Genomic DNA, 17711 nt, shown 5'->3' with positions numbered 1-17711 from the left:
TGTGTCAAGGCTTAAACAGCCTTCTTTAACCTGTCTCCTCCCCTTCATCTACACTGATTTAAGTGGATTTAACAGGTGACATCAATAAGGGATCATAGCTTTCACCTGGATTCACCTGGTCAGGCTATGTCATGGAAATGTTTTGTACACTGTGTAGATCCGCTATACTGTGCGTGTAATTCTGTGAACAGAATATAATAGAGGAATATATGTTGATTGATAAACAGTAAGACATGATCCCCTTGGTGGAAAAACATCAGATCGATAAGGAGGGCTGTGTGAGACAAATACAACACTCCACATACTGATCAATGGCTGTTTACACAGAACACACACGCTCACAGAAAGACACATGCGCACACTCAATGGGATCAACAGTACACAAACAATAGTCACTTGTTGAAACTACAGGTAAGATGAGAACCACTGATAAATAATTGATTTGAAAATATTGAGCGGTTGATTCAATTTGCGTAACTGGTGCTGCTGATGCACACTGGAGCAAGCAAAACTTATGTTGGTTGGGATTGTAGGCTACCACACAAATCCATAAAATCAGAGTCTATAGTTGGCATAACTTTTTGACTCGCAGAGATAAACAAATCTTTGGATTTTTCCAAGTGTCTGACATGAAGCGTGAAGTGTAAACATGAAGTATAAACTGGCTTACATGACAACCACTGAAACTGTGTTCCTTATCAAGTGAAAGGACATCTGTTTATTTTCTCAACCACTTTCCACCAGAATAAACAACCCTGTGAAGAATTCCACTTCAGACCTTTAGCTGGAACACATATGGTGAGGAATTGGAATGATACTGTGGCAAATGGGGGTATTCATTAGTGCACACTGTAGCAAACCGTAGTAAAGCGTTTCGAAACAAAAACACGTTTCTATTGGCGAATGAAGGTAGGTCCCACCCTGTTTCGTCCCGTTTACTTCCATTTGGTTCCTAGTGAATACACCCCTGTTCTCACAGAGAGGCTGTGGTGTCCAGTGGAGGACAGTCTATTTGTTGGCTCCCATGCACGTCCTTGGTTGATGTGCTGTTTCCACTGGCAACAAGGTCCTTATGACATGGAGAGGGCTGCTATGCCATAGAGCCAGAGCGGGCTCAGATAGGAGGCTTTAAATAGCCGTCTGTAGATTACTTCTCTGCTCTGGCTGGCCAAGACATGGGTTAACTGCCTAGGGCGATGTGAGCACCCTCCAAACAAATAGCCCCCCCCTGTCTGGCCTAAATAACTCCCTGAAATAACCCTGACTTACACACCTCTAGCCCTCTCATTCATGCCCAGTTAGGGCCAGAATGGTACACACATTTCAGTAGCCTAATGGTCTGTTTAGCAGAACGGGCTGAATGTGTTTTTCTTTCTTTATGGCCTGTTGACATGGTCAGATTCTGATTAGATAATATTATCATATTATGAGTCCTATAGCTGACTTTAAAAAAAATGTTTTACACTTGCTTCAGTAAGTAGGGACAAGACATTGCTGTGAAGGCCTAGATCATAGTTCTTCTGACCCTAACTACAATTATATTTGACTCTGACATTGGCTTAGTTTCAATTTCCTTCCTAAAGCTATTTTTAAAACAAGCGTTTTAGTCATTTCCATGAATTGCATTGAGTCCCTTCCACTCACCACACTGCAGCCATAGCGATTAATTAATGGTTATAAAACCCAGAGGGTGGACCATTAGTAGATCCTTACCATGAATTAGCATCTCTTTCTCAGTTCCCCCTAAAAGGCTGTTATGTTGTTTGAAGGTTATTTTTGTGTTCAGGATGACAAAAGTTTATAATGAAATCCTATTTTGACGGTGAATCTAAACTTGGAGCTGAACCATCATCTTCCTTTGAAGTCGTTATCAATCTAATCTCACACAAGCCCTTCTCTTCAACCCTCACACTGAAAAACAGCCTACTCATCAAGAAATGATGACGCCAGAAAGATGGCTTACTGTTAACACATGAATAGGTCCTATGAATAGCAGGAAACATCTCTACAAACAGAAAATAATTATTCCAAGGTGGTTACAGAAGGGTGAGAGTGATTTACTGAGAGTTTACAGTTCTGATGTGAGTTGGGATTGGAGGAGACGGCCGTGCAGTCTCAATCACCATGCTCATTAGTCAGAGCACATTATAGAACTATTGAAAATACTTGGGAGCTATTTATAACCTATCATTCAACACCACTTCACAGACTTTCGTTGTTTACGAAAGAGATTCTGTTTTTCTTCACATATCCTTCTTGTCCACTGAATGAATAGATTATAAAAATGCACTATAAAACTAACTATAAAAATGCACTTGTGGGCAGAGAGAACAGGAATCCATATTTTGAGGGGGATGACTGAATTATTGGCACTTCATTCTTGGGATTTGGTTGAATGCTCCAGTGATAATGCTCCAGTTTTGTTATGTTTACAGCAGCATTTACATACCAAACCTTTCCTGAGAGAAATCAATGCTGACATGCTGATGACGATAGCATAGCCGTGCCTTTCTTCACATACAGTGAGAGGAGGCTACATCTCGACTCCAGGGGGTGCTATAGCCTATGCGTCAGGTGGTCTGCTGTTGAGTCCACAGCCACTGTTCAAGCCCGTCTAAAACTGTCAAACTGTACTGTAGAACAACCAGTGTGAAAGTGCCAATCTATTTCAATCCATCTCAAACCCTGATTTCAGGCTAAATACTTAGCAATCATTGCACCTCGTTACCAGACTCAGAACAGTATGATTACTGTAGTTTTACCTTGGAAAGGACCCAAACACTATTATGTGATGTGGAGGAGCAGCAGCCTAAGCGCTAGACACCCTGAGCACTCAGTGAAGGGTTTACAGTATCACCCCAGTCCTCTCTCTCTTTCACTCTCTCAGACCACAGTCTACCTCTGCTCAGTTCTACAGACACAGCCTGGTCTCATAGACTAGACGTAACATAGTAGGCTCTGTCAAGGCCGGCCACAACCGGGAGACCCATGGGGCGGCGCACAATTGGCCCAGCGTCGGGGCGGGAATGGCCGGCAGGGATGTAGCTCAGTTGGTAGAGCATGGCGTTTGCAACGCCAGGGTTGTGGGTTCGATTCCCACGAGGGTATGAAAAAATAAAAATAAATAATGTATGCACTCACTAACTGTAAGTCGCTCTGGATAAGAGCGTCTGCTAAATGACTAAAATGTAAATGTAAAACCGGATCACTCAAATTAGTTTGATATGTTACATTTGGCATGATTACATAAGACAGAAGGTTGCAACACCCTAGAGTCAATTTGACGCACTGTCGCGTCAATCTAAGTTACATAACAAAAAAATCCCCATCAAAATCAGTCAGTTTAAGCTAGAGATATCTGTTTCTTTGCATTGGATGCATCTCAATCCACCTCATCCGCCAGTGTCGCACTTCCGCATCTGCATTGAAAGGTGGCAGAGCTAGAGCGGTGTTTTTCAGACAATGAGAGATCTTGAAAATTGGTCTTCTCACGTAAATGTCTGCAGCATCTGAACTGTTTCACCTACAAAGTATTATGACCACTCTATGGAAAGGGGAGATTATCACAAGGTGCTCTACGACCCCCACAAGTGTCAAGGGACTCGCCTGAAAGTAATCAGTACCGGTTTTAAAAAACTAATGGAAGTATGAAGGTAGTTTTGTGCCTACCCAGAAAAAGGTGTGTTTTGGGTCATTGTCCTGTTGAAAAACAAATGATAGTCCCACTAAGCATAAACAAGATGGGATTGCGTATATCGCTGCAGAATGCTATGGTAGCCATGCTGGTTAAGTGTGCCTTGAATTCTAAATAAATCACTTACAGTGTCAACAGCAAAGCACCCCCACACCATCACACCTCCATTCTTCACAGTGGGAACCAAACATGCGGAGATCATCCATTCACCTACTCTGCGTCTCACAAAGACACGGCGGTTAGAACCAAAAATCTCAAATTTGGACTCATCAGACCAAAGGACAGATTTCCACCAGTCTAATGTCCATTGCTCGTGTTTCTTGACCCATGCAAGTCTCTTCTTCTTATTGGTGTCCTTTAGTAGTGGTTTCTTTGCAGCAATTCGACCATAAAGTCCTGATTCATGCAGTCTCCTCTGAACAGTTGATGTTGAGATGTGTCTGTTACTTGAACTCTGTGAAGCATTTATTTGGGCTGCAATTTCTGAGGCTGGTAACTCTAATTAACTTATCCTCTGCAGCAGAGGTAACTCTGGGTCTTCCTTTCTTGTGGCGGTCCTCATGAGAGCCAGTTTCATCATATCGCTTGATGGTACAGTGGGGAAAAAAAGTATTTAGTCAGCCATCAATTGTGCAAGTTCTCCCACTTAAAAATATGAGAGAGGCCTGTAATTTTCATCATAGGTACACGTCAACTATGACAGACAAAATGAGGAAAAAAAATCCATAAAATCACATTGTGGGATTTTTTATGAATTTATTTGCAAATTATGGTGGAAAATAAGTATTTGGTCAATAACAAAAGTGTCTCAATACTTTGTTATATACCCTTTGTTGGCAATGACACAGGTCAAATGTTTTCTGTAAGTCTTCACAAGGTTTTCACACACTGTTGCTGGTATTTTGGCCCATTCCTCCATGCAGATCTCCTCTAGAGCAGTGATGTTTTGGGGCTGTCGCTGGGCAACACAGACTTTCAACTCCCTCCAAAGATTTTCTATGGGGTTGAGATCTGGAGACTGGCTAGGCCACTCCAGGACCTTGAAATGCTTCTTACGAAGCCACTCCTTCGTTGCCCGAGTGGTGTGTTTGGGATCATTGTCATGCTGAAAGACCCAGCCACGTTTCATCTACAATGCCCTTGCTGATGGAAGGAGGTTTTCACTCAAAATCTCACGATACATGGCCCCATTCATTCTTTCCTTTACACAGATCAGTCGTCCTGGTCCCTTTGCAGAAAACAGCCCCAAAGCATGATGTTTCCACCCCCATGCTTCACAGTAGGTATGGTGTTCTTTGGATGCAACTCAGCATTCTTTGTCCTCCAAACACGATGAGTTGAGTTTTTACCCAAAAGTTATATTTTGGTTTCATCTGACCATATGACATTCTCCCAATCCTCTTCTGGATCAACCAAATGCACTCAAGCAAACTTCAGACGGGCCTGGACATGTACTGGCTTAAGCAGGGGGACACGTCTGGCACTGCAGGATTTGAGTCCCTGGCGGCGTAGTGTTTTACTGATGGTAGGCTTTGTTACTTTGGTCCCAGCTCTCTGCAGGTCATTCACTAGGTCCCCCCGTGTGGTTCTGGGATTTTTGCTCACTGTTCTTGTGATCATTTTGACCCCACGGGGTGAGATCTTGCGTGGAGCCCCAGATCGAGGGAGATTATCAGTGGTCTTGTATGTCTTCCATTTCCTAATAATTGCTCCCACAGTTGATTTCTTCAAACCAAGCTGCTTACCTATTGCAGATTCAGTCTTCCCAGCCTGGTGCAGGTCTACAATTTTGTTTCTGGTGTCCTTTGACAGCTCTTTGGTCTTGGCCATAGTGGAGTTTGGAGTGTGACTGTTTGAGGTTGTGGACAGGTGTCTTTTATACTGATAACAAGTTCAAACAGGTGCCATTAATACAGGTAACGAGTGGAGGACAGAGGAGCCTCTTAAAGAAGAAGTTACAGGTCTGTAAGAGCCAGAAATCTTGCTTGTTTGTAGGTGACCAAATACTTATTTTCCACCATAATTTGCTAATAAATTCATTAAAAATCCTACAATGTGATTTTCTGGAAAATAAATTCTCAATTTGTCTGTCATAGTTGACGTGTACCTATGATGAAAATTACAGGCCTCTCTCATCTTTTTAAGTGGGAGAACTTGCACAATTGGTGGCTGACTAAATACTTTTTTCCCCCACTGTATTTGCGACTGCACTTGAAAAAACGTTCAAAGTTCTTGAAATGTTCAGGATTGACTGTCTTAAAGTAATGATGGACTGTCGCTTCTCTTTGCTTATTTGAGCTGTTCTTACCATAATATGGACTTGGTCTTTTACGAAATAGTGCTATCTTCTGTATACCAACCCTACCTTGTCACAACACAGCTGATTGGCTCAAACGCATTAAGAAGGAAACAAATTCCACAAATTAACTTTTAACAAGGCACACCTGTAAATTGAAATGCATTCCAGGTGACTACCTCATGAAACTGGTTGAGAGAATGCCAAGAGTGGGCAAAGCTGTCATCAAGGCAAAGGGTGGCTACTTTGAAGAATCACAAATATAAAATATATTTTCATTTTTTGAACACTTTTTTGGTTACTACATTATTCTATATGTGTTATTTCATAGTTTTGATGTCTTCACTATTATTCTACAATGTAGAAACTAGTAAAAATAAAGAAAAACCCTGGAATGAGTAGGTGTGCCCAACTTTTGACTGGTACTGTATATGTAAAATAGAATATATAGATAAATATTTGTAGAGATTTAGGACAGACACTTCAAAACCTTTGATTGTTTTGATGCCTGAAGGGGGTCCTAAAATTCTAAATCAAATAGCTAAATGATCCATAGTATGACCATCTTAAAACAATTCCATATTTCAGCTTAGTGCGTAGGGGTTGGTAATGTTATCTAGTTGCGCCGTGATTGGCTCAGTGTTCTGTCACTCATGGGGACACTACGTCACTGCGAAATCTAAGGGTAGAGCTCGATAATTCAAGCCCCTTGGGTGCTGCCATAGAGTTACATTAGAAGTGCCCATCCAAGATGGCTCAAGGTCATTGGCCACAGATAAAATTACATCAAATCATAATAATAATAATATGCCATTTAGCAGACGCTTTTATCCAAAGCGACTTACAGTCATCATGTTATATCTACAGTCTCTTTGATTGGACTGATCATGTCAACATCATACTTTCAGAATCTTAGCCAGCAGTCATCATCATGAATCAAGTCGACAATCTACTGGCAAATCCTTTTTAATCCTTGTCATATGAAGAGAAATAATGAAGATAAATTATAGATAAAACGTATCAGTGCTCATCGGCCATTGGACATAAACATTACACAACAAGTTGGAAATCGCAAATTCAATAATGAGTGGTTTGGAAGGAATCAGTGGCTATCTGCAATCATTGCAAAGCAATCACTAGCCTGCTATTCAGTGGAGTTCGTGTGTGGTCTCAATTCTCAGTTTAAGGGTCTCTTTTCCAAGCTTAAAATGACACACATTCAACGTTGGCCATGCTGTCAATCCAGCATGATTTCTGCCGCGCTCAAAACAACTGTTAACCCAGAACTGGGAAATCTGACTTCAGTGAGTTCAAGACAACTGGGAACTCAGGAAAAAAAACGAGCTCCGACTGGGAAAATAAGTTTTGAACGGTCATCCAACTCGGAATTGTGAGTCGGGAACTCGGGTCTCTTTCTAGAGCTATGACCTGAAGATCACTGACGTCATCATGATTCAACCTTCTTTTTTCTGAGTTCCCAGTTGTCTTGAAAACACCATAAATCCATGGAATGCCAGACTTTGATGACAACGTTTGATGACGTAGGACCGCCATGCCACCTTCCTGTTCAAGTGAGCACAGCACAACAAGGTGAGTCCAAAAATGTATTGTATGCTGCTGCATAAATGACGTAATATGCCAGCGAGATATGTATACTGTAGCTAAGAAAGTAATACTAAGTGTATGTTGTGTAGTAAGCAGGTTGACAGACAACACTTTCCGGAATAACCACCAAAAAGGCCCATAAACAATCATGCAATGCCATGAATAATTAAAGTAAATTGCTACAGACATTAAAATAGATGTGGGAGCTAAACAGAGAGGTTGATAATTACTGGCTCTGTGTTACGTAACGGTAGCCTATTGATATTTTGTTTTGCCTTGGGATTTTCCTTTTATGTAATTAGGCATCAGGTTCCAGTGGCTCTAAATGGCCAATTATCTTCTGAAATATAGATGGGATCCTCTCTGGCTCCATGCATCCATGAGGTCCTTTATCTATTCTTGATGTATAGACCAACATGGAGAGGATGAATATGAATTAAGGAACTACGGGTTGGAACATATCTGGCTGCATTAGCAATGCCATTATCATCCTTTACTGTATTGGATGTTTTGAATCATTTACTACATTTGTAAAGCGCTTTTCATTCAAAACCATAATCTCAAATTGCATAACATTTAACATGTTAACCAAACAGAAGCAAAATGGACAGGGTAACCAACACAAATAAGACAGCTGACACTACAAGGGACTAGGACACCAAGGAGCACAACTATCAACAGAAAGCCTTACTAAAGAGAAAGGTCTTTATGCTCATTTTAAAGGAGCCTTCAGGTAGTAGTATTTATTAGGATTCCCAATTAGCTGCTGCCGGAGGCAGTGCCTATTCTTCCTGGGGTCCAAACAGGAAACAGGAAACAAAACACAATATAAAATACATAGTACTACATTTACATTACAGTTTAGTCATTTAGCAGACGCTCCCATCCAGAGTGACACACAGCTAGTGCATTCATCTCAAGATAGCCAGGCGAGACAACCACATATCACAGTCGTATCACAACCACGTATCACATACAGTATCACTACATAATAAAAATGGGGTGACAGAGAGTTCCATGTAGTCATGGCTATAATAAATACTGTGAATTTCCCAGCCTCTGTTCTGGACCTGGGGACTATAAAGAGACCTCTGGTTGCATGTCTTGTGTGGTACCAATGAGTGCCTGAACTGTGTGCCAACTGCTTGAACAGACAGTTCGGTACCACCAACACCTCGCACAAAGGCCAATAGTGATGCAGTCAATTTCTCCTCAACTTTGAGCCAGGAGAGATTGACATGCATGTTATTGACATTCACCCTCCGGGTACATCTAAGTGCAATACGTGCTGCTCTGTTTTGGACAAACTGCAATGTACCTACAGTGCATTCGGAAAGTATTCAGACCAGTTGACATTTTCCACATTTTGTTGCGTTACAGCCTTATTCTACACATAATACCCCATAATGACAAAGCAAAAACAGTTTTTTAGAAATGTTTGCAAATGTATTAAACTGAAAAAAACTGAAAAACCTTGTTTACATAAGTATTCAGACCCTTTGCTATGAGACTCGAAATTGAGCTCAGGTGCATCCTGTTTCCATTGATCATCCTTGAGATGTTTCTACAACTTGATTGGAGTCCATCTGTGGTAAATTCAATTGATTGGACATGATTTGGAAAGGCACACACTTGTCTATATAAGGTCCCACAGTTGACAGTGCATGTCAGAGCAAAATCCAAGCCATGAGGTCGAAGGAATTGTCCGTAGAGCTCCAAGACAGGATTGTGTCGAGGCACAGATCTGGGGAAGGGTGCCAAAGAAATTCTGCAGCATTGAAGGTCCCCAAGAACACAGTGCCCTCCATCATTCTTAAATGGAAGAAGTTTGGAACCACCAAGACTCTTCCTAGAGCTGGCTGCCCGGCCAAACTGAGCAAATGGGGGAGAAGGGCCTTGGTCAGGGAGGTGACCAAGAACCTGATGGTTACTCTGACAGAGCTCTAGAGTTCCTCTGTGGAGATGGGAGAACCTTCCAGAAGGACAACCATCGCTGCAGCACTCCACCAATCAGTCCTTTATGGTAGAGAGGCCAGACGGAAGCCACTTCTCAGTAAAAGGCACAACAGCCTGCTTGGAGTTTGCCAAAAGGCACCTAAAGGACTCTCAGACCATGAGAAACAAGACTCTCTGGTCTGATGAAACCGAGATTGAACTCTTTGGCCTGAATGCCAAGCGTCACGTCTAGAGGAAACCTGGCACCATCCCTACGGTGAAGCATGGTGGTGGCAGCATCATGCAGTGGGGATGTTTTTCAGCGGCAGGGACTGGGAGACTAGTCAGGATCGAGGGAAAGATGAACAGAGCAAAGTACAGAGAGATCCTTGATGAAAACCTGCTACAGAGTGCTCAGGACCTCAGACTGGGTTCACCTTCCAACAGGACAATGACCCTAAGCACACAGCCAAGACAACGCAGGAGTCTCTGAATGTCCTTGAGTGGCCCAGCCAGAGCCCAGACTTGAACCCGATCTAACATCTTTGGAGAGACCTGAAAATAGCTGTGCAGCGACGCTCCACATCCAACCTGACAGAGCTTGAGAGGATCTGCAGAGAAACTCCCCAAATACAAGTGTGCCAAGCTTGTAGCGTCCTACCCAAGAAGACTCAAGGCTGTAATCACTGTCAAAAAGTGCTTCAACAAAGTACTGAGTAAAGGGTCTGAATACTTATGTAAATATGATATCAGTTGTTTTTTTTTATACATTTGCTTAAATTTATAAAAACCTGTTTATGCTTTGTCATTATGGGGTATTGTGTGTGTATATTGATGAGGAACAAAAACGATTTAATCAATTTTAGAATAAGGCTGTAACGTAACAAAATGTGGAAAAAGTAAAGGGGTCTGAACTTAAGTGGGCAGTAGCCCAGTGTTAGATTAATTTAGATTTTAAGAATAATGACTAAAGAATTTCACCCCAAACACAGTATAAATGTTAGAATTATCATGTAGTGTCAACCCACTAACAGAGGGGGCGTTACTAACCATTCAAGGGGGAAGGCGGGAACTGTTTAAGAAAGGTGGGAGGAGCATAGTGTCTTTGTTTGTCAAGGAGTATAAAAACAGGATATTTGTGTTTTTGAGCAGAGCTCTCCTTAAATAAAATGTACTGATAATTACTTGTGGATTGTGGACCTTGAATCATTGATGATTAAAACCAGCTTTACAACCTCTGGTAATGATTCAAGCTTAGGTCGAATTAGAGATAGAAATTCACATGACAGATTGGTCCTTCTGAGCGGAGCTTAATACATCTTTATTGTTCTAGAGACACCGAAATCCATGCACGGGCGGGTGATAGCATCCGTTAGAGAGTCCTGGCCTTCCACGTTAAGGTTAATAAACAGGCCGGTGATTACTCTTTATGAACGATAAAGACGTTAACAAGTTTGAAAAAGCATTTTAATCCAGACTGCGAGGAAAAGGTCAGTAATTTTTATTCATGGTTTTTGGTAAAATGAGTTGAACTTAGTTACCAAAGTCAAAGAAGGTAATAATCCTAGAGGTAAATAGCTATTACAAAAAAAAACTAGTCCGAAATGACATGGTAGTGAATTGCAATCACAAATGTAAACTAAGTTAATATTGTCATTGTACGAATTGCAATGTTCAGTATAAACAGGGAAATAATTATCATCGTATGAGAGGGATATGTCGGGAGTTCTATATGCGACTGGGCATTTGCTAGAACTGTGCAAACAAGTTTAACAGATGATAAGGTCGTGTGTGTGTGAGACTTTATCCCTCAGGAGACGTGATTATTATTTCAGGGGTGGGGGAAAAAATAAGTCGCGTGAGGAAAATTGGTTAACTTACTCTTTTCATGAAACCGGAGTTTTAAATAGAAACTCTGGGTTAGGGGTTAAATAATTTTAAAGGGTTAATTACAAAAGCAAGAGGCGCACTAAGAGATTGGCTCCTACGGAAATAATTCGGGAGTGAATTATTTAAAAAACAAGTCCAAGAATTAACGGGAGATGAAAGATATATGTTAGGGAGGGATCGGATAAATATGTTTTATGGGTCCATTTGGGAGAAGAGGTATGAATTTATTGGGCATCTCGAAGTAAAAAAGTTAGTAGGCAGATGCATATAAAATTTGATGAAAAAAAAGCGAAAGGAGGGGCTGAAGACAGGGAGTGTGTTTTTTTAAGCGCGAAAATGCTTTAACGGGGACAAAGGAATATTTAACTATCGTGACTTCAGGGGATAAAAAGGAGGATGACAGTCAATATTTTTGGTTCGAACAAATGTTTGACAAAATGATTAGTGTCAATTAAGAATTGGCTAAAAACACCACAAAGCGATTATTTGAGAGGTACCTATAAAGTCCAACGATGTGGTCCTCTGTAGCTCAGCTGGTAGAGCACGGCGCTTGTAACGCCAAGGTAGTGGGTTCGATCCCCGGGACCACCCATAATAAAAAATGTATGCACGCATGACTGTAAGTCGCTTTGGATGAAGCGTCTGCTAGATGGCATATTATTATGCGTGTGTCTGGACTTTCGCACTCAAACGTAGACGTACGTAATGGGTGGGAATGTGGAGAATATTTGCGTTTTTGGTCAGTTGGCAGACGCTCTAATCCGGAGCGACTTGAAGAGCCAATAGAGGTTTGCATGGAACTATTCTGTCGTGTTGGGCATTTGAATGGCAGAAGGTGAAATATGTGTGTATGAGGAAATTCAACGGCGGGTATGAATGATAACCGGATACTACTTAGTATTTGGTTGGTTAAATGCTAAATAAAAGATTTGAGGCGTGGTTATGGGGTAACTAGGAAGACGCACTTATTCAAAAAGGAATGGGTGGAGAGAGAGAGTTTTTTTACGTGTATTAAAAGTTGCATTAGATAGCTTTAGTAATATTCTAGATATGTCTATGAAAATATGTTATAAGTACTAATGACATTATTTCCTAAGAAGGAAAATTGTAGGGAAGTTTCCCGCGCCTCCCCCATAATGTAGGAAGGAGCAGGAGAGGGGGGGGAGTGAGAGACAGGACATTGTTCAAATGGTAGGAATGTCATTAAGTGTATGCTGATAAATAATATCAAGCATTTGTTTTATTGATTGGGGCCGAATCAGAGAAAACTGTTAAATATATTGAATAGCGAACTGAAAATGAAAGGCATGGAATACAAATAATTGGAAAATTTTAAAACGATAATTTATTTTCGTTACAAGGAAGCAAGTGTTTTTGTTTGTTTTTTGTTTTTAGTCATTTTGCAGACGCTCTTATCCAGAGCGACTTACAGTTAGTAAATACACATTTTTTTTATACTGGCCCCCCGTGGGAATCGAACCCACAACCCTGGCATTGCAAACGCCATGCTCTATCAACTGAGCTACATCCCTGCCGGCCATTCCCTCTCCTACCCTGGACGACGCTGGGCCAATTGTGCGCCGCCCATGAGTCTCCCGGTCGCGGCCGGCTGCGACAGAGCCTGGATTCGAACCAGGATCTCTAGTGGCACAGTTAGCACTGCGATGCAGTGCCTTAGACCACTGCGCCACTCAGGAGTACAAGTGGCATTGGCTGTTGTGCTGGGGGAATAGCGCCAGCCTGTGGTGGGTTCTGGATTTGTTATAAATAACTTTATATTTTAAACTAAAATGAATAGACTACAATTGGAACATCAGAAAAAGGACAATATAATCCGTAATAGTTATTATAATTATTATTGATAGTTATTGCAGTTATTATTATCCTGAGTGGCGCAGTGGTCTAAGGCACTGCATCGCAGGGCTAACTGTGCCACTAGAGATCCTGGTTCGGATCCAGGCTCTGTCGCAGCCGGCAGCGACCGGGAGACTCATGGGCGGCGCACAATTGGCCCAGCGTCGTCCAGGGTAGGGGGGGAAATGGCCGGCAAGGATGGAGCTCAGTTGATAGAGCATGGTGTTTGCAACGCCAGGGTTATGGGTTCGATTCCCACGGGGGGAGGCCAGTAAAAAAAAATTAAGATTAAAATAATAAAAATGTATTCACTAGGTTGCTCTGGATAGGAGCGTCTGCTGGGTGACTAGAATGTAAATGTATTATCATTGATTCAGTAATGATAGGAGGGAAGTAGCGATAAAACTGTTTAGGTTTGAAAAACAAGCAGGCTGAGAGAGATTTTACTCAGGGGTGGATCAAATAATTGATAATGGATCATTTGAATGAGATCACATGTAGCAGATTTAGAGTAATCAATTAAATAATCATTGTATACTCGAGGAATTTTGAGGGATTTTATGAAGTTAGGCAGTATTTAGGTCATAAGAGGAGCTACCAAATTAAGTTGAGCCTAACTATCTTTGATTGTTATTTTTCAATTGGGTTTTTCAAATAAAATAAAAACACACCCAGCATGATGTTTATAAAGGGTTGTTATGTTGAATTTAGGGAATGTTCAACAGTTCATAGGTGGTGTTTACTATGCTGTGGGATGGAACGGTTTATTGGGTGATATTTGAAACTAAATTCATGGAATAAGCTGCAGTAATCAGAAGAATGTACAATCTAAGGCGAGACAACTATTGCCTAGATCATTGATTTAGCAATAGGGTCAGGTAGATAAGGACTAGGAAAAAAAGAAGAAAACAATTAAATGAAGAATGATGAGCTTTTTGGTAAGGATAGACTTCTGTAAAGCTAAGGTCGTCATTATGTACTGCATACGGGTAAATCAAGTGATCTTACCTATGGGAAGGCAATGGCAGCCCATGGTAAAATCATTTGGAACTCTGAGGAGGAAGAACAGGTTATGTTGTTGCTCTCTTCCCAAACAGTCTTAGCTTTTCATAAATATATCAGGGATGTTACCCAAATGGTGGAGAGTGAAGAGGGATGACATTGGTCGTGGTTTAAAGATGATGTTTTTTTTTTTGGTGGGCTATTAGAGATAACTGGGTTAATCACGAACATAGAGGTTTTTATTCTTTGTTGCTAGGCAGAATACTTAAGTGACCTAAAAAATGGACTTGTCATGTCCAACAATCAGTCTTCAGGTCAAGCCCGGGAGAGCCGGGGTAGAACAGAGGTTGAACTAAACATAAGTGTTTTTACAAGATAAGAGATAGTTTATTGGATTACTAATTGATTCTGAACTGAATGAAAGTCGAATTTAGCCGCCATAAAGACAAAGGAAGTGGGAGGAGCAATAAAGAAGCAAAAAAGAATCTCAAAAATGAAAGGCATGGCAATTGGTTGATAAATAACCTAAGGGAATGTTTAGGAAGGTGGAAAAAATTTACACATAAGCAGAACTGTGTCAAGAGGGGGGAAGAGGCTAATTGTATTAGATAATATACGAAGGAGAGGACAAAATACTTTTAAAAAAAAAACATTTTTTAGATAGTCTAAAAAGAGAATGCAGTCAGAAATTGTTACATTAATCTGAACATGTGTGAAGATAGTTTATTAACCACACCCGTATGTCAGAGGTTTTGTGCCCCACAGGTGAACTAAAGGAGAAGGTGACCCACTATCTAACCAGGTGACTGGTGAGCATCCAGTCACTAGAAGGAAAACTGGAAGCAGGCCTGTTGAGAAGGGCCCTATCAGGTTATGTTGGTAACCACCTTTGCCATTAGAATAGCAGAGAGAGGAACCTGGGTCCATGTTACCCACTGCAAGAAGGTAGGACCACATACAAGCACCGCTTAGCACACGCAGAGTTGACGAGCGGAACTGCGCCACAGGGTGCGGGGGTCACCTATGTCAACGAAGATCTCCTACCCAGACCTATCATCACTGTAGTGTGTTCCTAGGGTGTGAGTATGGGGTGGTACCGAGCAGAAGGACTCAAGACAGGAGAGGGTTGGGGGTTTTGGGAATATGGGTGACCCTGAGCTGCATCATAGTCTCGGCAATAGTCGTGGTAGGTCAAAATCCACCACCACCTCGCACCAATTACGCTATGGCCTTACCATTATTAAGAAATAAAGGGAAAGCGACCCGACATACTGACCATCAAGGGCGAGTGATCTACAAAATAGGAGTCAGAGAAGGGGTGGGGAGTAAGATTCAAAATTATGATTAGGGATCTTATCAGAGCGGATAAGCAAGCAACATGGGATTATAAGATCCCGTTGTATTTATGTTCAGCCCCCTCAGCGGATTGTTCCTGGGCTCAGGTATTTAGACATACTGGGGGAAGGAGATATGAGACGGGGGGGCTGGACGTCAAGATGGAGGATAAGAAGGTATAACGACATCCCCACGGAAATGGTAGTAACAATAGTAAAAGTCACTAAAGAGGACATGAGAAGAACTTACTGGGCTTGCGCGGACGTATACGGACGGCATACTTGTCTAAGATTATATTTGATGAAGTCAAAAGATATAGAGGGAGCAGGTACTGTCATTAATCCACTAACAGCAATAGACTGAGTAAATCAGTCAAGGGATGACGGAGTCAATTTGACTAACCCGTCCACTATGAAATATTTTCTCCTCCAAGAATGGAACAATGGGGAAGTGGAGGGGGTCCCTGATGAGAATCTCTGGTTAAAGTGGATGAAATACACCGCTAGGGCCTTGGGGGAGACCAATTGTTATGCATGCTCCATTGGGCGACCAACAATGTTGATCGCCCCAATGCCAAAGGCAATGTTTCCCTGTGTATTAGACCTGGGGTCCAATCAAAAAGAGCCCAATTGCACAGGGATTGGGCTGGCAAAATTGACATACTCGGCCAGCCCACCTAGATTCACTTTAACTCCTGGCGAATACCAGTGTTACAGACATAGAAATGGCACCCGTAACTTGGGTGATTTTGATGGCTGTAAGGAGATAATTAATGTGACTGATTTAGATAAGGAAGGAAGGGAAAAAAATTAGGAACCTAACCATCCCTTTGACTGATGTGTGGTGGGCATGCACTAAAAAAAGGGAGCATTCGGCAGACATTACCAGAGGGATGGGTGGGTACTTGTGCACCAGTATTGTTGGTCCAACCTGTAAGAATTGGTCATCAAAGACCAGTGACAGGAAGAATAATTAGGAGAAAAATAAATATATCAGGAAGGAAATAGCCCAATTTGGATAGATGGTATAGGCATCCCCAGGGGTGTTCCAGACGAATACAAAGCTATAAATCAAATATGGGAGAGTTTTACTACAACATTTTTCTGGTGGGGGACAAACAAAAATATGGATTGGATAAATTATATCTATTACAACCAACAGCGATTTATTGACAAGACTAGTGATGCAGTAAAGGGGATCTCTGAGCGATTATCCGCCATCCCGCTCATAACTTAGTAGAGGTTGGTTCTAGATCAGGCAGAAAGGGCCGGTGTCTATAGAAAGATAAGCCATTGTTGCATATTTATCCCTAACAACACCACACCGGATGGGACAGTCACCAGAGCTCTTACAGAATTAACTGCACTAAGTGAAGGATGAACTGAACTCAGAAGTTAGTACATTGTGGATAGGGTGGTTTGATTAAATATTTGGTAAATGGAAAACCCTAGCAGCCACCATCTTAGGAGCGATCAGTGTTTGTATGGGTATTCTTGTATTATGTGGTTGTTGTCTTGTTCCCTGTGTCCGAGGATTGGTGAGTCAGGAGAGATGGACTGACTCCGGACTCTGACCAGGGGAATGTGAAAAACAATCCTCCAGGCTTGGTGGATGACGAGGATTTGGACCCTGAAAGACCGCAATTGGATGAAATGTTTATTAGTTCTGATGTGATCTCTGAGATTAATCATGCTTGTAAAATACATTTATCCTGAATGTGGGAATATTTAGTCAAAGGGGTGGATTGTTAGATTAATTTGGATTTTAAGAATAATGACTAAAGAATTTCACCCCAAACACAGTATAAATGTTAGAATTATCATGTAGTGTCAACCCACTAACAGAGGGGCGTTACTAACCATTCAAGGGGGAAGGCGGGAACTGTTTAAGAAAGGTGGGAGGAGCATAGTGTCTTTGTTTGTCAAGGAGTATAAAAACAGGATATTTGTGTTTTTGAGCAGAGCTCTCCTTAAATAAAATTTACTGATAATTACTTGTGGATTGTGGACCTTGAATCATTGATGATTAAAACCAGAGCTTTACAACCTCTGGTAATGATTCAAGCTTAGGTCGAATTAGAGATAGAAATTCACATGACAC

This window comes from Coregonus clupeaformis, chromosome 4 (assembly GCF_020615455.1).
Source record: "Coregonus clupeaformis isolate EN_2021a chromosome 4, ASM2061545v1, whole genome shotgun sequence".
NCBI lineage: Eukaryota > Metazoa > Chordata > Actinopteri > Salmoniformes > Salmonidae > Coregonus > Coregonus clupeaformis.
This window is presented reverse-complemented; position numbering follows the sequence as displayed.